General features: G+C 32.8%; 2 long non-coding RNA genes across 6 annotated transcripts in view; one reads left to right on the top strand and one right to left on the bottom strand.

Annotated features, from left to right (window-relative positions):
- LOC137489241 (uncharacterized) overlaps nucleotides 1-27,770 on the top strand; it is a 327,340-nt gene that overhangs the window by 288,314 nt on the left and 11,256 nt on the right. The gene's annotated exons all lie outside the window — the stretch shown is intronic.
- Nucleotides 55-5,873, bottom strand: LOC147838053 (uncharacterized). The gene is made up of 3 exons (XR_015525488.1): nucleotides 2,950-5,873; nucleotides 2,410-2,896; nucleotides 55-1,762 (listed from the first exon to the last, which is right to left on the bottom strand). It is a non-coding gene; the product is annotated as an uncharacterized LOC147838053 (long non-coding RNA).

Here is a 27,770-nt window from a genome sequence, read left to right as displayed (position 1 = left end):
ATATATATATATATATATATATATATTTTTTTTTTTTTTTTTTTTTTTTTTTTTACAATAAAACCAAAATAAAATATAGTAGTGCAACAGGATTATGTTTGTTCGATTTTTTTTTTTTGTTGTTGTTGTTTTTGCAAACCAACAATGCTAACAGTCATTATTTAAAACAGTCAAAATATGGTCAACCATTTGGTAGAGCAGGCAGTTAGCAATATGTTTGCTACTTCTGTACTTTTTGTCTTATTAAAAAGTAAAAATAAGTGTCCATTTGGATAATCCTCTCTTCTTTTTCTTCCATCTGTTTAAAATAATGAGAATTTTCTATTGCAGCATTGTAATCCTCTGCCGTCTTCATTTCTGCCTGTTCCTGCATTCTCTCATTGTGTGTGGGATTGAACGTGACTGCGATCATTTCAATGCAGCAATTTATTTTTTTTAATGAATTACTACTAAACTAAACTAAACTAAAAAGTAACCTGCATTGCATTTTTTAAACATAACTCAACTACTACTACTTAATTTTTAAAAGTAATGCATTACTTTACTTGTTACTTTAAAAAGTAATATTATTACGTAGCTCGCGTTACTTGTGATGCCTTACCCCAACGCTATGACTAAATAAAATTTATAAATAATGCAAATAAAAATGTCTGTAGTGTCTAATTGTTTCCTTGGTTCATTCATTCGTCCATTCATTCATTCATTCATTCATTCATTCATTCATTCATTCATTCATTCATCAGTCAATTTAATCATCTTTAAAACACTTGTGTCCACATTACTCATAACTTAGGCGTTTAGTCCGTGGTTCTTATTAAGACTTTTGGGGGGGATTGGGGGGGAATTATTTGAAATTATTAAAGCATTAGGTTCACTAATGTATCAGTTCAAAACAAAAATCAATAGGTGAAACCTAATCTTGCTCTCGTTGGGAACTCTTCTGGCTGGATATGTTTTCCTCGCTCTGCTCTTAAATGCTAATGCAATTTGCCATCACTAAAACCTTCGCTGTAATTGCTGATTGCCTGAGCTCAACTCACATATTAGATATACTCTGACTTCTTGGCTTCCCCATTTAACATACACACACACACACACACACACACACACACACACACACACACACACACACACACACACATACACACTTTGATCAATGTAAACTCCTCAAGCACCTGGACACTGTTATTATTTCTCGTGTCAGCTGTCAAATAGTCATTTCTGTTCCACCTTAGTTTGTCTTAAACACTCTTAATGATGGGCTTAACATGGGTTTCCCCAAATCCTTGGTGTCTGCAAGGAAATCAAATGAGCTAAATGAGTTTAATTAGGAGCTGCATGTGTCTGTGTGTCTGCTTCAACATCTGTTAGCGTTTGCAGAGGGTTTGGTTGATCAGGGGTCAGTTTGAAATCTGAAAGGTGTCATTTAAAAAAAAAAATAAAACATAATTCAGTGTTTATGTGTGTCACTCTTCAATTCAAATCACCTTTATTTCTATAACACTTTATACAATGTAGCTCCTAAACAAGGATGAACAAAAAAGAAACAAAATGTCAGATAACAGTGTTTCATTTTTGTTGAACATATTCAATATATCAAGCAGGTATAGAAGAAAAGTTGAGCAGTGCTGCTGTACTTCTACTTCTATTCTATTATCAGTTTTAAGTTGGAACAAACATTTAATCCTGGTTTACTTAACCACTTAAAACTTTACTAGTAAGATGGGACAAACATTTAGTCCTGATTCACTTAGCATTCACACTGTCAATTTTAAGACAGGACCAACATTTAGTCCGAATTCACTTAGCATTCACACTGTCAGATTTAAGACAGGACCAACATTTAGTCCTGATTCACTTAGCATTCACACTGTCAGTTTTAAGACAGGACCAACATTTAGTCCTGACTCATTTAGCATTCACACTGTCAGTTTTAAGGTAGAACCAACATTTAGTCCTGATTCACTTAACATTCACACTGTCAGATTTAAGAAGGGACCAACATTTAGTCCTGATTCACTTAGCATACACACTGTCAGTTTTAAGACAGGACCAACATTTAGTCCTGACTCATTTAGCATTCACACTGTCAGTTTTAAGGTAGAACCAACATTGAGTCCTGATTCACTTAGCATTCACACTCTCAGATTTAAGAAGGGACCAACATTTAGTCCTGATTCACTTAACATTCACACTGTCAGATTTAAGACAGGACCAACATTTAGTCCTGATTCACTTAGCATTCACACTGTCAGTTTTAAGACAGGACCAACATTTAGTCCTGACTCATTTAGCATTCACACTGTCAGTTTTAAGGTAGAACCAACATTGAGTCCTGATTCACTTAGCATTCACACTCTCAGATTTAAGAAGGGACCAACATTTAGTCCTGATTCACTTAACATTCACACTGTCAGATTTAAGACAGGACCAACATTTAGTCCTGATTCACTTAGCATTCACACTGTCAGATTTAAGACAGGACCAACATTTAGTCCTGATTCACTTAGCATTCACACTGTCAGTTTTAAGACAGGACCAACATTTAGTCCTGACTCATTTAGCATTCACACTGTCAGTTTTAAGGTAGAACCAACATTTAGTCCTGATTCACTTAACATTCACACTGTCAGATTTAAGAAGGGACCAACATTTAGTCCTGATTCACTTAGCATACACACTGTCAGTTTTAAGACAGGACCAACATTTAGTCCTGACTCATTTAGCGTTCACACTGTCAGTTTTAAGGTAGAACCAACATTGAGTCCTGATTCACTTAGCATTCACACTCTCAGATTTAAGAAGGGACCAACATTTAGTCCTGATTCACTTAACATTCACACTGTCAGATTTAAGACAGGACCAACATTTAGTCCTGATTCGCTTAACATTCACACTGTCAGATTTAAGACAGGACCAACATTTAGTCCTGATTTACTTAACATTCACACTGTCAGATTTAAGACAGGACCAATATTTAGTCCTGATTCACTTAGCATGCATACTGTCAGTTTTAAGACAGGACCAACATTTAGTCCTGATTCACTTGGCATCCACACTGTCAAATTTAGGACTGGACCAACATTTAGTCATGGTTTGCTTAGCATTCACACTGTCAGATTTAAGACAGGACCAACATTTAGTCCTGATTCACTTAGAATTCAGACTGTCAGATTTAGGACAGGGCCAACAGTTTGTCCTAGTTCACTTAGCATTGATACTGTTAGTTTTAAGACAGAACCAACATTTAGTTCTAGTTGACTTAGCATTCACGTTGTCAGTTTTAAGTCGGAACAAACATTTAATCCTGATTCACTTAACATTCACACTGTTAGTTTTAAGATGGGACCAACATTTAGTCCTAATCACTAAACATTCACACTGTCAGTGGTAAGTCACAACAAACATTTAGTCCTAATCACTTAACATTTACACTTTCAGTTTGAAGTCGGAACCAATGTTTTTTCCTGTTTCACTTAGCATTCACACTGTCAGTTTTAAGACGGGACCAACATTTAGTCCTGGTTTATTTAGCAATCATAGTGTCAGTTTTAAGACTGAGTCTAAAGATGAAACACTTTTGAAGAGTTTATATGATGTGTAAATGCAGTTAAACAGCAGCAGCAATTCCTTCATCACGGTTACAAACTTAAATAAGCTGCAAGGAAATTATGTTTTTGATGGCTGTATTGAACTGTAATTGGCTACAGCCAGCCAGGAATGAGCATTCAGTGTTTTTATAGTCACATTCTTCGACATCTTGTCCAGTTTTTGGTTAATTTAGATGGTCATATTGTGTTCATTTGTCAAACTGCACTACAGTTTCCTAGCTGCAGATCTTAATTTTTCTGTGTAACAGAAAGTTCCTGTTTGTTTTGTGTATTAAGGTGTGTTATTAAAAATGTATGAACGAAAGAAACTTTTTTTTTTTTTTGTTTTGTTACTTTTGTAAGAAACAAGGCCTTATCTTTCAGACTTTGTGTTGGAAAATTCAAACAATGCTGTTTTGATGCATTTCTTTTGGAAAGTAATATTAGTTTCAATTTATTTAAACACAGAGCAAAAGCTTTTTTTTTCAGTAAACCGCTATTTAATAAAAAAAAGCAATTTTATGTGAAGTTTTTTTATGTTTTCAAGAATGGTACAGAATGATACTTTAAAATTATAACATAAATCAATAGACACAGTTCTCATTTACTTTCATTATGTGGCAAAGAGACGTCAGGATCATTTTATTTTAAGAAATTCCTCAAGAAAGAAAGAAAGAAAGAAAGAAAGAAAGAAAGAAAGAAAGAAAGAAAGAAAGACAGATGTAGTCATTTGTGTTCCACAACAGAACCATATTCAGTTAGAAAACAATGAGTAAATGTATTTAAGTGAAACATTTCTTTAATATGCCAGGGAGTAAATTAAATACCTGAAAAATATAATGAAAAAAGTAAAGCAGAACCAGTGTTTATGACATGTAAATAAAAACATATGGTATGCAGAGGGAATGTGTTTAATGTCAGTTAATCTGAGCTTTATGATGACGGTCAGCCTCCTCCACCTTGCAGGTGCCACTTCCTTATTCCTTGTTGTTTCTTAAATTATTATTATTTTTTTTAAATACAAAACAAGCCTATTCTATAACTGTTTAATATCAGCAACATATCCTAAAGCTACAAGTAAATCTTTGTTTTTGGTGAATTAAAGAAGCTCTGATCCAGCAGAGCTCACAGTCTGGCATCGCTCCTTGAATCAACAGCAGTTCAGCTGAGGAAATGATTCTGACGCTCAGAAATTCAGCACTATTAGCATTCCGATGGCAGCATTAACTTTGAGGCACAATCTGCACTGCTTTCAACTTGAAACGGGAAGCCTGAACTAAAAAGCAGACAGTTTTGCGTAGCATTAGTGGCAGACAGCTCACACTCTTCCTCTGGTCTTTTCTTTAGACGCATTTGAGCGTTTCCCACCTCATATGGTGAAAAAAAAGCTTCGAAAAATGTCAGGATTTACAAGGTGACAAAAAAATGACATAGCGCTGTAGCCAGAGCATGTGCTTTAGTGTTGTTCCAGACTTCCCGAACGGGGTATTTGCGAGTAAATGTGGCAAGATAAACGCTCTGCTTTTGTGAATGGATGCAGAAGCTGAGATATTTGTTTTCGTAGATGAGTCGAAATTGAATTCTGATGAACACTACTGCTGTTTTATGCCAAACGCTGCTTTCTTTATTCCTCAGTTAATTACAATCTGGTGTATAATGAGAGATCGACTTCATGGCAACACTTAAGGCTTTCTTTGAACTATTTTCTTCTCTTTTGTATCCTGTTACCCTGCTTTTCGGATCTGTTAATGAGTCTGAACACAATTAGCCCACCATTTTGACATCTTAATTGCTGCCATTTGATCCGGGAGATCGGGTTTCCTCACAGATGCAGCACTTAGCTTGATCTTATAGATTATTGCACCCGGAAGGTTCTTTCTTTAAATGTAGCTAACAGGTTCAGAATTAATGAATCTAAAGCCTTGTACAGCTATGAAAAAATGATGAGACCACTTGTAAATTTCTAGTTTCCCTGGATAACTTGGATTTATCATCAAATTTCTTTTAAGTTAAGTATAAAAAATATTGCTATTTACAGAATATCTTCTACTTTGCCCCTTGACAATTTTTACTGTTGTTTTAATGAAAAATAAATCATTTAGAAGGAGAAATGTCATCGTTTTTATTTTTATTTTTATTGTTTTTTTATGTTTTATTTTCTTTATTAAAATATGCAAGAGGTACACATATTGACAAAGAAAACAAAACAACAACAATACAGTCAGGTACTGGCAGGTGCGTGCGTGTGTTTGTGTTTGTGCATGTAAAGGTAACTGGGTGGACAGGTCAGAGTACATACAGTAGATAAGAGAAATACATACATACATACATACATACATACATACATACATATAAACAACATGCGTAACAGTCAATAAATGAGTGAAGTAACAAATCAGTGCAGAGCAATCAGTGTTAAGGAGTGATAACAATGATTGTAATAATGACAGTAAAAAAGGAAAACATTAATAATAGCATTGTCAACAACAACTACTACTACTATGACTACTACAACTACTACTACAGAAATTACTAATGCTACTACTGCTGCTGCTGTTGCTACTACTTACTGCTACAACAACGACTACTACTACATCTACTACTACTGATACTACTACACCAACAATGACTACTACTACTACAATGTCTGCTACAACTGATACTACTACAACAATGACTACTATACTGATAATATACTACAACTATTACTACAACAGCGTCTATTACTAATACTACTAATACTACTACTACTACAAAGACTACTATTACTACTACATCTACTACTACCACTACTACAACCTCTACTACTTTTACTACTACACCAACAAAGACTGATACTACTACTACTACTACTACTACTACTACTACAAGGACTACTACTATTACTACATCTACTACTACTGATCCTAATACACCAACAATGACTACTACTACTACTACAATGCCTACTACTACTGATACTACTACAACAATGGCTACTACAACTGATACTATACTACAATAACATCTACTACAACTGATACTACTACAATGTCTATCACTACTACTACTGATACTACTACTACTACTACTGCTACAACAACGACTACTACTACATCTACTACTACTGATACTACTACACCAACAATGACTACTACTACAATGTCTACTACTACTGATATTACTACAACAACGACTCCTACTACTGATACTATACTGCAACAACATCTACTACAACTGATACTAATACAATGTCTTTCACTACTACTACTGATACTACTACTGCTACAACAACTACTACTACATCTACTACTACTGCTACTACTACAATGTCTGCTACAACTGATACTACTTACAACAATTACTCCTACTACTGATACTACACTACAACAATGTCTACTACAACTGATACCACTACAATGTCTATCACTACTACTACTGATACTACTACTGCTACAACAACGACTACTACTACTGATACTACTACACCAACAATGACTACTACTACTACAATGTCTACTACTACTGATAATACTACAACAATGACTACTACTACGAATACTACACTACAACAACGTCTACTACAAATGATACTACTACAATGTCTATCACTACTACTACTGATTCTACTACTACTACTACTACTGCTACAACAACGACTACTACTACATCTACTACTACACCAACAATGACTACTACTACAACAATGTCTATTACTACCGATACTACTACAACAATGGCTACTACTGCTACTACTACTACTACTACAACAACAACGGGTAAGTGTACTACAACCTCTACTACTACTGATACTACTACACCAACAACGACTAATACTACTGCATCTACTATTACTGATACTACTACAACAACAACGACTAATGTTTCTACTACTACAACGACTACTACTACTACATCTACGATTGATTCTACTGCAACATCAACTTCGACTGATACTACAACAACAACGTCTATTATTACTACTACTGGTACTACTACTACTACTACTTCTACTACTTCATCGACTACTACTACTACTACTACTATTACAACCTGTACTACTACTGATACTACTACACCGACAACTACTACTACTACAATGTCTACTATTACTGATACAACAACCAATACTACTACTGATACTATACTACAACCACGTCTACTACAACTGATACTACTACAACAATGTCTATTACTACTACTACTGATAATACTACTACTATGACTACTACTACTACTACTACTTCTACTACTTCATCGACTACTACTACTACTACAACCTGTACTACTACTGATACTACTACACCGACAACTACTACTACTACAATGTCTACTATTACTGATACAAGAACCAATACTACTACTGATACTATACTACAACCACGTCTACTACAACTGATACTACTACAACAATGTCTATTACTACTACTACTGATAATACTACGACTACTACTACTACTACTACTACATCTACTACTACTGATACTACTCTTACTACTACTACTACTTCAACGACTACTACTACTAATAAAACCTCTACTACTACTGATACTACTACTACTACAACTACTACTACTACAACTACTACTTCTTCAACAATGACTGCTATTGGTACTACTACAACAAAACAGAACATTAATAATAATAATAATAATAACAAAAGTAGAAGTAATAATATTAATCTTTTTTTTCTTTCTTTTAACTTTTATTTATTTACAAATTGCTCATTTAAAAATTAAATACATGTATTGTATAGTACATTTGGAAAAAATGTTCATGGTTTACAGAATATAACAAAAAATTGGCAAGTGTTACCTTAATTTTTCCCCCATAGCTGTATATGTGCGTGTGTTTTTAGTTTTGCACTTTTTTCACCGTGTTTTCTTGCTCTTCTTTGGCAGCGTCAGAGTTTTGCTTTGTTGTCCTGCTGCTGAAGCATCACAGTCATCTTGGCAGCATGTGTCAGTTTTCATGGAGAGCATTTAAATGTCATGCAAAAAAGAGACGATTTGCGAATCAAAGTCTCTGCTGCCAGTTTGTGTCTTCGGCTGGTATTCACACTGCCATGTTCAGCACGAGTTGCAGACGGCATCCACCAAAAATAACACACACACACACACACACACACACACACACACACACACACACACACACACACACACACACACACACACACACACACCCACACACAAAACAGTAGCACATGTCCTGGAAGTGGCACAGTTTATCCATAAAGTTGTTGCTTTTCCTACTGATTATTATTATTATTATTATTATTATTATTATTAGTAGTAGTAGTATTAATAATAATAATAATAATAATAATAATATTAATATTATTATTATTATTATTATTATCATTGTTATATAATTAAATAATAAATACATTTCTTAATTCCAGGATAACATTATTATTAATTATAATATTTATTATTAAAATAATATATTTTGGAGTAAGAAAAAAAAAGATTTTTTATTACTTATTTATTTTTCATTTTGAAAACAATTTAGGTCAAAACCATTTATTATTATATTTAATTAAGTTAATTATGTATAGTATTATCTATTAATTATTATATATGTAGATATATTATTTTATATATTATGAAATATTTTGTATATGCATTAATGCATTAATATAACATTTAAATAAACATTAGTAATAATGATAATAATAATTGAGTATTGGAATCCTTTAAAGCATGAAATCTATCTAACTGTTATTATTATTATTATTATTATATAATTAAATAATAAATATTATTAATATTAATGATTGTCATCATTATTATTCATATTATCAAATAAACATTTTTCTTTCATGTCATGCCGTAATTTCTATGTACAAAGCCTGCAGGCATCTTTTTTTATTTAAAAATCTGCTTTTAAAATGGCATCTCATGCTTTGAAATTTTAGAAGGGATGTGGCTTAGTTTGGCACCCAACCATGATGAAAGTAATTATTTTCAGAGCGAAGCGAAGATTCATCGAGCATGTCCATCCAACTTGTAAATACTGGAGAGCTTGTGTACTTCCTTTCTCTTTTAACCACTTTACATAGTTTAGTGCTTTTCAGTTTGACTCCAGTTTACAAAGTGAATCGGAATTTATTATAAACTAAATAGAAGTTTTTCATCTAAAATGCCAAGGGATCTGTTATGTGTGTATATATATATATATGTGTATTTATATTTATATATATAAATGCATGTGTGTGTGTGATAGCTTGACTTATTGATTATGGTGCACGGTGTGCCCAATTTCAAAGAGAAGAGTAGCAGTCGCATGTAACTTCAGAGAATTCATTTGACTCGCTAAGGCCCTTCATGAGAAACATATGTCTGTATACTTCAGGTAATAAGATCTGCCTCCACTTGTAATGAAAGGGCCCTGAACATCCACACACACAACACACACAAAACACATCGCCAAACCTTAAGAAAAGCAAAAGCAATTTCTATTTCTGCTCTGATCTTCTGTATGGCAAGCTGTTCTTTCTATAAATCATCTATTTTCATGCTGCTTATTTTAGATACTCATATAATTTACTGGTATTTATTAAATATGGATGATGCCTTTTTTAAGTTACTATTATATCTATGTATAAGATGCTAGTGTTTATTTATTAGTTTAGTTCTTGTTTATTAGATACCATAGCTATATAGACAATTCTAAAAACTGGACCGACTTTTATGTTAAGCTGCTTTGACACAATCTACATTGTAAAAGCACTATAGAAATGAACATGAATTCAATTAAACAATTGTATTAATCCTTTAGATCATAGGTCTCAAACTGGATTCCTGGAGGGCTGCAACTCTGCACAGTTTTGCTTCTACCCCAATCAAACACAGCTGATCCAACTAATCAAGACTATAGAGACTATTAAGCAGGTGTGTGAGTTGGAGCTGGTTGGGGCTAAACTATGCAGAGCTGTGGCCCTCCAGGAATTGATTTGAGACCACTGCTTTAGATATTAGTACTCATTCATTGGATACTTATTTGGTAGATACTTGTACCTATTAAATGGGTCCTAATAAATATTCATTAGATTCTAGAACTTATTTCATTAGTTATTAGTAACAAATATGAGATTTTGGCTTCTGTTTTTGGCTAGTAAGTATTTCAACTCTGACTAATAAATACTTTTTATGTACTCAAAGAAATTTACTGGTTATTTAGTACTTATTGTATACCAAGTACTTATCAATGTATACTAGTATCTGATTATTAGATAATCTCACATATTAAATATTTGTTCTTATTTATTATGTACTAGTGTTTATTCATTTGATATTATTTCCAATTTATTACATACAATTTATATTCATTACACAAACTATTATCCAGATAATGGTACCTAATTGTGACATATTCATAGTATATAAACCTGTATTTATGTTTGTTAGATACTAGTGCTTTTTATCAAAATTCATTTTTTATTTACTAGTAAAATTGATTTCTATTGATTTTTTTTTTTTTGCAGTTTTTGTTTTCGCAAATTCACGAGAGGCCGCTGTATATGCTTTTTCAGATCTCTAATTTCTCTTGCGAGTGCCATCTCACGAAAATCCACTTGAAGCCGCTGTCGACTGAGTGATTTACTGACTGATTAACTGACCGATAACCCCACCCTCCCCGTTTCCTAAACCCATCCAATAGTGTTTTCAAAAGCAAAGATTTACCTGCCCACCCCCTTCCCTAAACCCAGCAGCAGTGTTTTGAAAAGCAATCCATTTGGCTTTTGTTTTTGTCTTAAAACAAACAAAACAGAAATGTGTGCACATATTAAAATCTCAAATGCAGGTGCTCGATCAAAAATAAACAAAATTGCAAAAGATCAAAAGAAAATCAGCAAACTGCCACTTTAGCTCTCAGAAAGTCCTTTAAAATCACATAACACAACATTTCGAACTACATGGTGGAAGACGAGCTATTGTCTAAATCAGTGGTTCTCAAACTGTGGTACGCGTACCACTAGTGGTACGCGGGCTTCCTCCTAGTGGTACGCGGAGAAATCGCTGAATAATGAAAGAAGCAATTAACACTTTTAATCCTTTAATGCGTAATATAACATTGATGTGATCAGCATTGGCTGTTTTGTGAAGCGTACGATCACAGCGCTGTGCTTAGAGTGTTTATTTTAGTGCATTGTGTCATAAGCTGCTGAAAATCAGTTTCCGAAGTTTAAGAATTGATTCTGAAGCGTGATTTGACTGACATGAAAAGTAGCCAATCACAGTCGACCTTGTCTAGTTGCGTGAAACGTAAGGGCGGGACAAAGGCTTTCTGTGTTGCAGAGACAGAAAAAACAACTTAAAAACAAATGTTTTGTTGGAATAATGCTTCTCGGATGTTTTCACTACAGAGATGTCTAGCAGAGTAATTAAACCGCGGACATATTTCCTGCCTATTTGATGATCTACACACACGTTTCACTCTCCGACAGCCAGTCGACTCGCCTCTGACCTGTCACTCCTCTAAATACATTCTGAATGGCGGCGCGGGAATGAAGGTATTGCGCAATTACTCATTTCTGCAAATGTGGCGAGTGCTTTATTTTAACACGAGAGCGCATTCATGTACGCAAATCGCTAAAACAGATATGCGAGCTCTTAAATAGGCTTTTTTTCAAATGAACTGCAAGTCCTCTCATGATCGCCTGTGTGCTCAGATAGAATACAATCGCAATCTGTTCACTATTAAAGTAGACATTATTTATCTTTGCTCCTTGACTAAATTTAGTCAAATGTATTCAAAGTTATCAAATATTTAGAAATAGATTGATACATGATCGATGACAATGCTAATGGTCTTCTTGTTTGGCTGTGTTGTGAAGTGAAACTTACTTTTAGCAAAGGTGGAACATTTTTTTATTTCTTTACGACAAAATAATTATGCTGGAAATGTTTCTGGATGAGGTATTTGTGTGATTTATACATTTAGCTGTATTCTGATCTGTCCTAAAGCATTACAGGTCAAAGCAATCCATTGTTAGCCTACTTATTGTTTATTTATCACAATTTACAATAAGGCTCTTAAAGCACTGCTTTGATAAATGTAGTGTCGTCATATTTCAAATACCTCAAGTAAAATGAAGTCATTTGTTTTATTTTTTTACTGACAGTGTACTTGTATTTTTTTACATTTCTATTTTAGATTAAGATCAAGTGTAAAATAAAATCTACATGTGATGTACAGCTATTTAAGAAACAAATTTGCCATATTGTAAAGAAAATAGTGTAAAATATGTAAATAAAAGGCTAAATTGAAATCTTTTTACCATATACTTTAACCTTTCAAAGCTTAAAAATATATTTTGTTTAAAAATGGGCAAAAAGTGTCTCTATGGCCTTAAAGATTATTTGGTAGTTTTACCAGTGCTATTGAAAAAGATTAATTGTCATGAAAGGAAAAATTTACTATACTTCCTTTGTTAGTGCAAATTATACATGTAGCTTTGGGATTTAAGCAATCAAACCATTAAATCAGGTTTACACTTAAAGAAAAGTAATTTCATAAGGAAAATCTGATTTTTTTTTCAAAAGTAACCAACTAGTACTTTTTAAAAGAGTAATTTGTACTTTTACCTAATATTAGTATTATTTACTAAAATTTGTGTTATTTTAGCAGTGTAATAGTATTTTTACTTGAGTACAAAAAAGATTTCACAAGCACTTAGTGCAGGTTTATTATATGATTAATAAATATTATTATTAATGGTTTTTATTTGTATCTATTCCTATGCAATGTTTTATGGGTTGCTGAGAATACATTTCAGGTCTTTAATACATAGCATGTCAGTCTTGAAAAAAAAAAATAGGTGCTGTAATTGATTTTCATTAGGCTGTGCCTGTATAAACCCTGTCATGTACATTTAACATTTATTTCAAGATTTGTCTGAAAGTGTAGGAATATGACATATAGCCTATATTTATAAGGTCAAAGCAGCATTTCCAGCTTTTGATGAATAGGCTACTATGAATACTTTAGATTTAAGTACAGCAGTTTTCTTTTTACTTTTTAAGAACAGCGCCATTTTTTTAATGAACTTTTAAAAGCACATTTTAACTAAAACTTTTTTTTTATCTGCAAGCACAGTTAATGTTCAGACTATTCCAAATGTTTAAAGTGACTGACAATAATACATATTCTTACTAATAGGAAGTAATCTGCATCGTTTTAAAACTGTGCACACCTGTAGCTGCTTAATTAGGCTTACGACGCTATTTTTTAATACTGGTTAAAAAATAGCGTCGTAAGGTGGTACTTGGAGAGACGATTTTTTTCTAAGGTGGTACTTGGTGAAAAAAGTTTGAGAACCACTGGTCTAAATTGTGCGTCAAGCTATCAGACGAACTGGTAACAGCAGGAAAGCCGTTCATACGGAAGTAAACGGTCAGCTTGTAAGGGCAAAAAAGATTGTGTCATATCGCCCCGTAGTGTTCGTTTTAAAGACGAAATGCAGCCATACATACTTCTGGCTAGATAATTACCCTTCTCCAGAAATGCATATAGGGCTACGTTTTCAGAATGAGCCTGTGTTGAAAATGTTATTGTGTCACTAGTATCAATAGAGTACTTACTAGTCACTATTGAAATAAGTGCTATTACCACTATAGTAAATAGATAGTATTATCAAATTAATAAGCACCACTATTTATTTAAAGGAGATTATCATTTAGTGACTAAGTGTCTGTTTAATAAATACCAGTATTAAATGAATGAGTGCTATTATCTGATAAGAACTAGCATGTGAAGAATGAGCACTAGTTTCTAAGGGACACTCACTGGTAGTAATGAAGTATGTAAAGTGGTAATTCTTGAAATACTAGACAGTTACAAGTACATATTATAGATGAATTGTAAAAATGGCTTGCCATACTCAGTGGATTGAAATCTCAAGTATTTTTTGCTCTCTGTGTGTGTGTGTGTGTGTGTGTGTGTGTGCGTGCGTGTGTGTGTGTGTGTGTGTGTGTGTGTGTGTGTGTGTGTGTGTGTGTGTGTGTGTGCGTGCGTGTGTGTGTGTGTGTGTGTGTGTGTGTGTGTGTGTGTGTGTGTGTGTGTGTGTGTGTGTGTGTGTGTGTGTGTGTGTGTGTGTGTGTGTGTGTGTTGGGTTTTTAGTGATCTCTCCAGGCTGTACAGATTTCTATCCGCGTGTGAGGATGTGGTTCAGTGTATCAGAGAAACACTTGTGCTAATTTATCAGCTCACAGTGTTGATTGACAATCTGAGGGCTGGGAGGAATCAGAAAGAGAGAAAGAGGGATTGAGAGGATCATGGGAAAGAAAGAAAGGATGAGTTTGCATGGGGATGTTTTTTATTTCTCCTCTCCTCTCGAGCACAACTGGCTCATACTCGAACAGATTGAGTTTCAGCTACTCTTCAAACAACATGGCCACATCTTTTATTTCGGGGGAATGTTGTGTTCATAACAAGTACACATTGTGTTGCATATTTGTGGGTGGTGTGTTAACTTTTGAAAAATATTAGTGTTATTTTTACATTGTTTTCTTTGTTACAGTGGGCTTAAAACACAAACAAAGACCTGGGAATATATAAAAGCAATTATAACAACAACAACAACAACAACAACAACAGTAACATCAATTTATCCTTCATTTCAGTTGAATATTATTTGTTTTATTTTTCATGCAATATATTTTAAGTTCAAAACAGTTAAATATAAATGTTTTTGATTAAGAGCTCAACTAAGAAATTTTAGTTTTGACCAATGTACAGATTATTCACAAGGTTATTCACACAGGCCAGAGCAGCCGTATTAAACAGGAAAAAAAAACTTTCAAGGAAAAATATTTTTTAGGGTTAAAGATTTGTCTTTTATTGGCTCAAGTGATCAAATTTAGATGTTAAACCATAACCCTATTTTTTTTAATTGGATGAACATTTTATGGGAATTGTTGTTTTGATTAAAGCTTTTTGATTAAAGCTTTTCTTCAAAAAGAGAAATTAAATCAACTGACTTTCTTGTCTTCAACAAGACAACTATGCTTTGTACCAGGTTATATAAAATTGGTCTGATGGAGATAGAAAATAATGTTTAAGGCAAATTACTTATTTTTCATTGGTTCAAGTGATCAAATTTAAATGTGAACCATTACCCTATTTTTTATTGGATGAATAAAAGCTTCTTTACAGTGTAAGAAGACTACTACTAATAATTATTGTTATTATTGATAATGATGCTAATAATAATAAGGTTTTTGTTTGGTTATTTTTTCAGAACAGTAAACAGATGAAAAAAGTCATGAAAACATATTCTTAAGTTATTTCATTTCATCAGGGTTATCAATTTGTTAACAAACATGGATGTGCGTGTAAATGATACATTTTAAAATAAGATCAATTTTAAATTAGATATTATTATGTTTAAATTGATCATATAGATATATTTACAATAATTATTAGTAAAATATAAAGTAATATTATTAATAAATTATTATTATTGTTTAATTCACTAATATCATTTGTTTATACAATAATACATACCTTTATAATAATTACAATACCTTTAATGTTTATTCATGCAGCTGAAGTCAGAAGTCTTAAACTCCCTTTGATTTTTTTTCTTTTTTTTAATTATTTTTAATATTTCCCAAATGATGTTTAACAGAGCAAGAAAATTTTCACAGTATGTCTGATAATATTTTTTTCTTCTGGAGAAAGTCTTATTTGTTTTATTTCGGCTAGAATAAAAGCAGATTTCAATTTTTTAAAAACTATTTTAAGGTCAAAATTTTTAGCCCTTTTAAGCTACATTTTTTCCGATAGTCTACAGAACAAACCATCGTTATATAATAACTTGTCTAATTACCCGAACCTGCCTAGTTAACCTAATTAACCTAGTGAAGCCTTTAAATATCACTTTAAGCTGTATAGAAGTGTCTTGAAAATGATCTAGTCAAATATTATTTACTTTCTTCACGGCAAAGATAAAATAAATGAATTATTAGTAAAGAGTTATTAAAACTATTATGTTTATAAATGTGCTGAAAAAAAATCTTCTCTCTGTTAAACAGTAATGGGGGAAAATAAACAGGGGGTTCAATAATTCAGGGGGGCTAATAATTCTGACTTCAGCTGTAGTATATATTGTGTAAACTTATATAATAATAATAATAATAATAATAATAATAATAATAGATCAGTATTTTTAAATCATTCTTTTAATGGATACATTTTTGTTTAATCCATCTTTTAATTACCTTCCATATTTTATAATCTGATAATAATAATAATGATCATCATCATCTTCATCAAAGTGAATATCAGAAAAAAACACAACACAGCAGTAACAGTAATAAATAGCACTAAAACTTTGCAGAGATCATTTCTGCCTAAATCTCTTTTAGAAAATGCTAAAGTTTCTGTCTGCATCCGTAGAACCTGACTAAGCTCATGTCACCCTCACCTCTGCGGAGGAACAGCCCATAACTTTCACAATCACACAAAACTGACAATAAAGTGAGCCTAACAAAACTTTGAATAGGAACAGACCTGAATGTGAAAGTAAAGTTTAATATGTGCGCTGCTCGAGTGGTTATGTAGATGCGCAGGAGTCTCTTTCTGCAAGTGTGTGTGTGTGTGTGTGTGTGTGTCAAAGTGAGCCAGTGGAGCTTGATACACTCCATGTTTAGAGGTCGAGGTGACAGAATGGCAACCTACTCTGTCATGCTTTCTCTCCCCTCTGATTTCTCTCCCTTTTTCTCTCCACTGCACCGGTCTGTAGAAAAGATGCTGCTGGAAGATAGAAAACCTGTTTTTTTTTGTTTGTTTTTGTCTGTGCGTATTTGTCCTTACCCGTCCCTGCATTTCAGATGAAAGAGAGGATCGCACATTTGCTGCGACCCATCATGTTTCAAGACACTGTAGGTGAAATGAATGAGAAATTAACTTCCCCAGTTGATTGATTACATAACAGGTTTTTTTATTTTGAAATGTTATGCATTATTTTGTTAAATACTTGTTAATTTGCATACATTTCTTGCCCAAAATTATAAGCCAGAAATTAGAAGTCAGGTTAGAAAAGAAGTGAGTTTTTTTTTTTAATTTATGTCTTTATTTATCCAAGGAATTTTGTGAATTTCTTTTTAACTCTCCATTATTCACTGCAAACAGCAAGGGGAAATATATCTGCATATTCAGATTTTTTTATTTTTTATTTTTTTTGCAAAATAAAATGTTATATGATCTGCCAGAATAAATTCCTCGGTAAAAACATTCCGACATTTGTAAACATTCATAAGACTGAAGTTTGATGTATGTAAGAGCTGCTGAGGTGGAGATTTATGACAGTGCGGGAGAAAAAGCTCATTTTGAGAATATGGGCTTTAACAAAATATGTATTGTGCTGGAAATCTACAGAAACAAATTGATAAAGTACAACAAAAGAAACATTTAAGGGTGCTTTTTTGATGTTTTCTTTACATGCACTGAAAACAACACGTTATGAAAAGCTAAAAAGCTCCAAATCTGAAAAGTGACATGTGCATGATTTTCCCTGCGGTGTCTCAACTTAAAATAATACAGTTGACAACCGATAGAAAGAGCACGACCAAGCAGACATTTTTGTTGAGTAAAATGTTATTTAATCTACTAATCTAGAAAGCGACTCTCCTTCTTCTGTTACAACACCTTTCTTAGAACGAATCAGCAAGTAAATAAAGGCAGGAAGAGAGTGTGTGTACAGGTAAACTATCTGCAAATGAGGAAAGGTGTTGTGACAGCTGAGCGAATGCTGAATAGATGTGAGATGCAGACTCTGTGTCCTGAAAGGGTGAGGACTCCGCTTCATTTGGGTTTCCCACCCTGTATGATAAGGCGGAGTGGGATTAAAAATGTGCAGGTGAGGCCGTGTGCAATAGCGGTCCCTGTCACTGCGCCCCCTTATTAAGATAAATATTGCGATGGGGGGATTTTCAGCAGCGGCTGGAAAAAAAGGACAGACGCATTTATCTTCCCTCTGTTGGTGTTTTGGGTTTGTTGGGGAAATAGGTTTAAGCCCCTTTAACTCACCCCCCAATGTATGGAAATGTATGTGCATTTTTAAAGCGGGGGGCTAAATTTATTTCCCCCATACACATTCGAGAAGCTACTGATAGACTCGCAGATGGCATGATAGATGGACATGTACATATAGAGACAAACAGACAGCAATACATCCCCTATAGAGCCCCCCCCATCTCCCTGCAGCATCACTATCCCTGACCACCTTAACATAATCCATAGTTTTACATAATGCTGTGCCTCTGTGCCTTAGAGATAAAGATTGCATATATATATATATATATATATATATATATATATATATATATATATATATATATATATATATATATATAGTTGAGATCTGAATTATTATTAAACCCCTTTTGAAATTAAATTTCTTTGTAAAATTTATTGAATAATGTTTGACAGAGCAACAAAATTTCCACAGTATGTCTGATAATATTTTTTCTTCTGGATAAAGTCTTATTTGTTTTATTTCAGCTAGAATAAAAGCAGTTTAAAAAAAAAATTGTAAGGTCAAAATTATTAGCCCCTTTAAGCTATATATTTTTCGATAGTCTACAGAACAAACCATCGTTATACAATAACTTGCCTAACTACCCTAACCTGCCTAGTTAACCTAAATTAACCCAGTTAAGCCTTTAAATGTCACTTTAAGCTGTATAGAAATGTTTTAAAAAATATATAGTCAAATATTATTTACTGTCATCATGGCAAAGATTAAATAAATCAGTTATCAGAGATGTGTTATTATAACGATTATGTCTAGAAATGTGTTGAAAAAATCTGCTCTCTATTAAACAGAAATTGGTGAAAAAATAAACAGGGGGGCTAATAGTTCAGGGGGTTTAATAATTCTATTATTCTATTATACTATATACACATATACATATATACATAAACGACAGCTGGTCAGAATAATAAATGTTGTCATTTGTTGTGTTTGGACATCAGAGTTAATCCATGTAATATTCTTCAAATCAATTCTTCTGAAGTTAATGGTATTGTGTTGCACAACAATTTATATTAACATTTCTAAAAGCATGGCATCGTTATTAATAACTTCTTATTAAAAAAAATCTTAATAACAATATTTTGAATTTAAATGTAAACTATTGTCTTTAGTTCATGTGGGAATACAACTGATAATACAAATACATGATTGCAAAAACTATCCTAAAGTATTTTTGTGTGTCCAGTGTCTAATGTTTTGTCCAGAAACATATCAAATAAAATGTACAATATTATATGTTAAAAGCTCGAACTTTAAAAAAAATAAAATATTAAATTATGGGTGAAATGATAATTACCATTCAGCATAATATATTTTCCTTAAAGAAATGTAGCAAAATACCAATTCTGACTTATGTAAAATTTTAAGTGATCATTTTGAATTGTATTCCTTTTTGTGAGATTAAAAGCTGATTGTTGACAAATGGATAAAACCTTGTGGTTTAAAGCAAAGTGACAAAGAATAAAGACTGAATTATCGACAAATAGTAGTAGGGTTTAATATGTCATCAAATGATTCTTATTTCTGAGTATGTCTGAAATGTTTTAGCATATTAACTGACAAACACTTAATGACCTTTTTTTGGGAATATTCTGTAAATCAAGTTAAAATCTTAAATAATTTATAGAACAAACTATTATTTATTGTTACTTTTATTGTTTTAAAATTATTCTTTCATGGTTATAAATGCTAGCATAAATAGATTTGATTTTCTTTCACTGTATAACTTTTTACAGATTATATTTTATGGCTTTGATGCTTCATATTTTTTGTAGATATAAAACATTAGTAGGAAGCAATTGCAACTGCTACAGAATGCTAATGATTTGTGCAACAGTAATTTGGGGTTTGTAATTAAACTCCATTCAACCATTAGGGAAATTCCGAGATCAGACATGTATATTTGATTTTATGCAGATATTGGAATAAATTGCAAATATTGTTTACTGGCTGAAGCCAGAAATATGCTTCTGGTGAATTAATCTGGAGCTATTGTTAGAGTAATATTCCATTTACATCCTGAATTAATGATCTGAAATCATCATAATTCATTTATATGTGATAAAAAGCTGTAGGAGTTTATCTTTCACTGAAATGGCAAAAATCAATCCTGCCTTTATCCTTTCAAAATGTTTTCTTTTCTTAATAAAAAATTTTTTAAAGAAATGGCATGTTTTGAAAAGCAGGATCAAAAAGCTAATATTTTCCTCCTCAGATGTTCTTCCCATCTTCTAGCTTTGTGTTCATTCCAGACACATCTAGAATAAACTAGTTTAATTTAATCTTTTTTGCTTGGGGTGGGAAACATTTTCTGTTCTTATTTACTTTTTTATTTATTTAATTTTTTCCCTCCTCCGGTTGTTTTTCATTTTCAAGCAGACTGATTCTGGTTGTGAGTAACAACTAGCCAATTGTCTGTCCTCCATTTCCACTCAAGTAAGACACATGATGTTGATCCATCAATGTTACCAACGACAGAAATTGTAGCAGCATCTCTCTATCTATCTATTTTTTTTATAATTTTTTTTTTCACCGTCAGCAAGATGCGTAAAAGAATCACCTTTTCTCCATTTAGGAGGAGAAGAAATTTGCAACACGGCAGAATTCCCTTCTATAACCAAATGTAATGCTCCGGATTTATTTTCATAAGGTGCACACGTGACTTAATCCCTTTACCAAATGTTTATAGGCTGGTGGCAGAGTGGAGGTTTGCCGGTGAACCAACATCACAGCACTCAAAGGTCCAAGGAAATGACCTGCAGTCACCCAATTGAGGATATCCTTGAACTTGACTGAGGCCGAGATAGAGAGAGAGAGAGGAAGGGAGAGAGAGAGGGAAATGACAGGGTTGGAGGAAAACAAAGGCGACTAGGCCACAACTGGGCCCCGTCCCCAGGGAAAATTAATATAGGCTGGGGAATTTTGAAGGTTAAACCCAGGATTGGGAAACAACGGAGAATCTGTAACTTTATTATGCATTTAAACTACAAAATATGAGTAACTGCATGTCATTACAGTTACGTTTTAAATTAGCAATGCACTGAAATTAAAATTCTGGCTGAAATCAAAAATTCTGGATGCACTTGACTGAAAACCAAAACTGAAAATGCTTTGTAATAATTATTCATTCATTTTCATTTAGCTTAGTTCCTGTATTCATCAGGAGTCACCAAAGCGTAATGAACCGCCAACTTATTCAGCATAATTTTTACACAGCAGATGCCCTTCTTGCTGCAACCCAGTACTGGGAAGCATCTATACACACCCATTCACACACATACATTACGGTCATTTTAGCTTATTCAATTCTCCTATAGCGCATGTCTTAGCACATTGCCGGAAACCAGAGCATCTGGAGGAAACCCACGTGAACATGTGAAGAAAATGCATATTCCACACAGAAATGCCCAAACAGCGACCTTCTTACTGTGATGCAACAGTGCTAACCACTGTAATATTTGTAATATTCATTTATTTTCTTGTCGGCTTAGTCCCTTTATTTATCTGGGGTCACCACAGCAGAATGAACCACCAGCTTATCCAGCCAGTTTTTATGCAGCGGATGCCCTTTCAGCCGCAACCCATCTCTGGGAAACATCCACACACACATTCACACACACACTCATACACTGCGGACAATTTATCCTACCCAATTTACCTGTACCGCATGTCTTTGGACTGTGGGGGAAACCGCAGCACCCGGAGGAAACCCACGCGAACGCAGGGAGAACATGCAAACTCCACACAGAAACGCCAACTGAGCCACAAGCTAGTGAACAGTGCTTCATTTCTATTGTAACAAACTGCCATTGTGCATCCATTGAAATGAATGGGTTTCATGGTGCAGCACTCTCCACATCTGGTGTGAAAGCTGCTGAACAATGCACACTAACTATTACTGGAGGTAGTGTAATAACGGCGCACTGGACACTGCTGGGCAGTGTGGCCCAGTATAACCTTTTTTTGACTAATTTTTCTCTTTCGGCAAAAAACTGAAAAAGTAAAGCTCTGCATTAAACAGCACACAAATGTAAACAGGAAATGAATGCAAGCACTTACATTTTTATATATGTTTTTGGCGAATGCCTATTTTAAATAGGTGGTAATGAAATTACAGTTACACCAGAAAATATTTTAGTTTACCAAAATGGTTAGTTTTGAATTTTGATCTCATTTATTTCAATGAGTTCTTAACTGTAATTGTAATTTTTTTTATTGTTATTTTTTTTTCAAATTATGTTTAACAGAGCAAGGAAATTTTCACAGTGTGTCTGAAAATATGTTTTCTTCTGGAGAAAGTCTTATTTGTTTTATTTCACCTTGAATAAAAGAAAAAAAAACTTTTTTAAGGTCAAAAGTATTAGCCCCTTTAAGCTATTTTTTTTCGATAGTCTACAGAACAAACCATCATTATACAATAACTTCCCTAATTACCCTAACCTGCCTAGTTAACCTAATTAACCCAGTTAAGCCTTTAAAATTCAATTTAAGCTGTATAGAAGTGTCTTGAAAAATGTCTAGTCAAATATTATTTACTGTCATCATGACGAAGATCAAATAAATCAGCTATTAGAAATGAGTTATTAAAACTATTTTGTTTAGAAATGTGTTGAAAATATCTTCTCTCCATTAATCACATTCAGAGGAAAATAAACAGGAGGGGGAGAGCTAATAATTTTGACTTCAACTGTAAGTGGAAGTCAGTTTTTTATTGCAATAACAACAGGCAATTACAATAGATAAATACAAACAGATAGAAGTAGTACAGACAATACAAATAAAACTTTTTTGCAACGAGAAAAATGTAACAATTTTTAAGGAATACAATAAAGATAAAGAAAGACAAAGAGAAAGAAATCAAAAAATGAATTAATAAATAAGAGAGGGCACATGAAAAAAATAATACTAATGCAGAATATTAAATAAAGCACATGTTACATGAGTTTTGACAGCTTTCTTGTTATGAGACTATGTAATGGTTTACTAGTACAGTTCCAATTTTCATTTAAAAATACAAAATCTGGCTTACGTTGAATATATTTACATTTATGTATTAAAAAAAAAAAAACTTTCCAATAAATAAAGTGAGGTTTATACAAAAGTCAAATTAAGGAATCGTTTTTCTTTAATATCAAACCACAAAAATAATATGTTTAGCTTAAAGAAAAATCACCACAAACCGTTGGGACAATTAGAGAATTCACATCAGACCAGAAAGATTTAACAAAGGGGGTAAGTGGAAGTCAGTGATTCTCTGACTCTGAAATTTTGCAAAAGCATTCTGCTCTGTTCTGCTCGTAAGTTTACATATCCTTTGCAGAATATATTAAACTGTTATAGTTTCTATATAATAAGAGGGAATTCTGTTATTTTATTTTTATTCCATTGCTTAGTTCTTTTCTACACATGCTATTCTACAAATCGAATTTTTATCAAAAATGTTAATTGAATGTCAAAAGTGTACATACCTTTTAATCTTTAACTTTATCACTTTAAGGAGCTTCTTTTTCTGCAGTTAATTCTTACATATTTACCAGAAAACAAAATCTCTAATAAAATAAGTAGTAATCAATTTCAAAAACCCTCATTCTGTTGCCTTTTTTGAGCATTTCTTTATTTTTGCCCTTGAAGAGATATCATGGAAAGACCAAAGGTCTCTGCTGAAGTTTGGAAAAAGCATCTGCTCTGATTTTGATAGAATACAAAATATGTGGGCAAAATATGTGTGTAACTGTGACCGAGTTTAGCAGCCGCCCATGTTTCTTAATACGAGAAGGAAAGGTAAACAAATTCAGCAAACATATCAAATTCGGTGTGTTTTATTGTTGCTGAAGCCTCATGTATTTTAATACTGGTAAAATCCCGGCTGGATTCCAATTAAAAACAGGTTTTCCTCTGCCCTGAGGGAGAACGGCTAATTATTCTGTTGTGGCAGAGGGGGGTATATTAGCTGTACACAGCTAATATACAGTACGCTTTCATCTTTTGTGTTCTTTATTCAATTTTAATAGTGTTAGCTCAAAATAATTGCTTAATTAGAGTAAGTGGGTAGAGACAGAATGGGGATGCTCCTGTCTCTGAGGAAAAACCTGGCTCTGTGGGTTTAACACAGCACAGGCCCGACGCTAACCTTGAGAATTTGCAACACTCTTTCACCTTTTTGCTGGGCATGATGGGATTTGCTTGTGTTTTGTGTAGTTTTGTTTGATTGAGATTTTCACCCTCCATATTAATACACAGTGATTTCAAAAGTTATTTGGATGGCATAAAGAAACTGCACAAGACATGCCATTTTGGTAAAGAAAAATGTGCAAAGAAAGCATATTCAAATCCAGTAAAAAGGCTATTTTAACTTTTCAAATAAGTTTTGTGTAGATTAAATAGTAAAAACTGGATGAAAATTAACATTTATTTTTTAATTAGTAGTTACATGATAATTAATAAGTCTAGTGACTTAAAGCAGAAAAAGTTTATTGAATTGGAAGGTTGTTGGAATCAAAGAGATTAACACACATACACATACACACACACATACCAAAAAAAAACAATTAGATATCTTTGATCCATCAATATCGCAGTATTTAATAAGATACTATCAGAGTAAATAATTCTGTCATGCTTTATTCGTACAGTATTTCAATTCTATTTTGGACAACACTGTAAAAAATTATATGACAAAAAGTCATGACAACACAAGGTAGGGATGTCCAGATCGGGAAATCGGGCCCGATCACGTGGTTTCAGACTCGATTGGAATTGGAATCCCAATCAGGACTCGAATATATATATATATATGTATATATATATATATATATATATATATATATATATATATATATATATATATATATATATATATATATATATATATATATATATATATACAGTTGAAGTCAGACTTATAAGCCCCCCAGTTTTTTTCCCCAAATTCTGTTTAGCTGAGAGCAGATTTTTTCAACACATTTTTAAACATAATAGTTTTAATAACCCATTTCTAATAACTGATTTATTTCATATTTGCCATGATGACAGTAAATAATATTTGACTAAATATTTTTCAAGACACTTCTATACAGCTTAAAGTGACATTTAAAGGCTTAAATAAGTTTATTAGTTTAACTAGGCAGGTCAGGGTAATAAAAAAAAAAAGTTACTGTATAATGATGGTTTGTTCTGTAGACTATCAAAAAATATATAGCATAAAGGGGTTAATATTATTGACCTTAAAATGTTTTTTTTTTTTTAATTAAAAACTGCTATTATTCTAGCCAAAATAAACAAAAAAGACTTTCTCCAGAAGAAATAGTGGACCATTATTATCTTGCTCAAATATGACCAAAGTATAACTAGTGCTAGTTCTGTGTCCATGCTCACCGTATATACCCTTAGTCACTATTACTACACTTAGAGGACTGAACATTCAATCTCTCAGAACACAGGAGAGGATAGCATTTTGTTTGTGCTTTGCTGATTGATAAATCATTCTGATGGATTGAAATGTCAATTTCTTTGGTCAGACCCTGTGATAGTTATTTTAGCGAGTTGTCTATTAGTAATAAAAACAAAGTGTTTTAATTTCTGTCATCTACTGTTCATTTTGTAAAATATTTTCAGCACCTATTTTTATTTTCACTGCAGTTATTTTATGTCTAATTCTATAAATTCATGTTAAACACTACTTTAAGACATTGTTTACAGATAAAGAATGTTGAATAAAAATTTGGTGGAGAAAAAATATTTTTTGCGCTAATATAAGAGCAGTTAAAAGAGTGGTCAATTTTGACAGGGAACACTAAAGTAAGGGGCAGGATGTGAACACGAAAGGAGGGTTAAGTTAAGTTAGCTACATTTATCAAACAATGTTGAACTTAATATTTTTAGTCAGTTGGATTGAGTTGAGTAATTCAGTTGAGATGACTAGAAAATTTCAAGTCAAGTCTAGCTTCATTGTCATTCTGCTACATGTGAGGACATACAGAAGAACGTAATGTCGTGTCTCGCAGGACAACAATGGCACATAAATTAATCATAAATACAAACACATCACTTGACATTAGAACTATTTTTTTTTATTGCATAATTAACATACACTATAAGATACTCAACTATAAGACAGGCTATGCAAGTACTTTTACATGAGACAGAACAATGTTTTGCAGGATATTGTCCAAGAGAGGTATTAAAGGTGAAAATTGTGCAAAAGAGGTATTTATGGTTTAATATTGTGCAGGAGTTATTTAAGGTTGAAGCAATCAGTGCAACATGATTGTGGTACATTTTAGTAAACATAAATTTAGTTGACTATTGAGTTCTTGTAAGATGAAGTTTAGATAAAGAGTCAGGTGCATAAGTGAGAAGAGTGTTTCTACTGTTGGTTTGACAATCCCACTCACCTGAATGAAGCACAATTTGAAATGCACAAAGATCATTTGATTCAAAAGAAAAATAAGGCAGTGATCATTTATTTTTCCAGTGCACCGTGAGTTAGAAAAACAATTCAAGCAGTTATTCAAAATCTTCTTTTGTGTTCTTCAGAAGAAAGTAAGTCATTCAGGTTTAGACTGCGAGAATTGACATTCTTGGTGTGAACTTGAGATTTTACAGTTTAGAGTAGAGCTGTGCAATATATGGTTCGAGCATCAATATTTCAATGAGTGTATCCTCAATAGTCAAATCACAGGATTAGATTGTTTATTAAAGATTAAAAGATAAAGATTTTATTATTTTTAAATCATTTCTACAATGATGACCATGTTATTTTATGTTTGATTGTTTAATTTCTTTTCCCAGTTATGGATTGCAGCTGGAAGGGCATCCGCTTTGTTAAACATATGCTGGATAAGTTGGTGGTTCATACCACTGTGGTGACCCCTAATTAATAAAGGGACTAAGCTGAAAATGAATGAATGAATGTTTAATTTCTGTACCTAGATACTCTGCAGAAAGTTTGTTTCACTTTTATCTTTAGTCTGTTGTATTTAAATATGCTTGTAATTTATGCAAAGACATAAAAGGCTTGATAATGCCAATTTATCTAAATAAAATTAAAACTTTTTACATAGAGCTTTTTTCGATTAATCTGCTGAAATTTTATTCATATCGCAAAATACATCATCAGATTTGTCCCATATTGTGCAGCCCTAGTTTAGAGGCCACAG

Source organism: Danio rerio, chromosome 24 (genome assembly GCF_052040795.2).
Source record: "Danio rerio strain M-AB ecotype USA chromosome 24, GRCz13ab, whole genome shotgun sequence".
NCBI lineage: Eukaryota > Metazoa > Chordata > Actinopteri > Cypriniformes > Danionidae > Danio > Danio rerio.
This window is presented reverse-complemented; position numbering and strand designations above follow the sequence as displayed.